A 1,066-nucleotide genomic window follows, 5' to 3' on the forward strand; every position below is an offset into this window, starting at 1 on the left:
ACCTTTTATGGTAGGTTTTCAATTACAATATTTTCAAATGTTTTTTGTCTTTTTTTTTTCAAATTTTCTCATTTAATAATGTTTCCCCTATTATAAAGATCATTAGATTTTTTAATGGGAATAAGAAAAATCAAAATTAAAAATTATAAAGAAAGGTATAACATATTCATATAAAAGGGCCAAAAAGCATCTGGTTTCCCAGCGGGCAACCCTCCAAGTACTGACCAACCTACGTTGCTTAAAATTTGCGATCGGACGGGAAACGGGCTTTCAACGTGGTAGATCGTTTGGGAATTAAAAAAAGTCCATTAACCTCATTTATCTCAGTGCTCCGATTTTTCATCTTTAAATAGAATGTAACTTTTGGTTTTTTAATCCCCTTCATTACAACTTTCTACTATGACGCATGTAGAACAGAAAAAACGATACACGCCTATATAAAGGAATTCTAAAAAAAAGGGCCCAAAAAACAAATTATTTTTAAAATAAAAGGGAAATAAGTTAAGTAAGGGTGGGGATCCACGTTAAAGTCCCCGCTTTTCCCGATCAGCAAAAATTAAAAATGTGGGTCGGGCCCAAAATAATTGGTGGTGACTGCCTGGGAACACCAGATGCTCTTTTTTTACTATACACGTTAAATATATTTTCATTTTTGAGATTTTCCCCCCCAATAAAGAAATACAAATTTTTGTGAAACTTTTAAAAAACATAAACCTGCAAATAGGAAACTACAAATAACACAAGTGAAGAAAGCCAAAAAATGCCCAGTCCTATTACTATTTCTCCCTATCCAATTGGCTTCTTGAATTATTATGATCATAAGGGCAACGATTTCAATTAGTATTACGTCTTTCTTATCTGTTTGCTATCTTTAAATTTTTTATCTGATTATTAATTTCCCAATCATCACCTTTAGTGGTAGGATTAAATTTAATTATTATCACACAACTAGCGTTTTTTTTTGTTAAAAATTATCTTTAAATAATTTTCCCCCTATTTTGGGGGTCATGTTTTTTATAATGAGTTTAAAAAAAAAAAAATAGTTTTCTCCAAGTACATAAAACGA

Source organism: Penaeus monodon, chromosome 30, assembly GCF_015228065.2.
Source record: "Penaeus monodon isolate SGIC_2016 chromosome 30, NSTDA_Pmon_1, whole genome shotgun sequence".
Lineage (NCBI taxonomy): Eukaryota > Metazoa > Arthropoda > Malacostraca > Decapoda > Penaeidae > Penaeus > Penaeus monodon.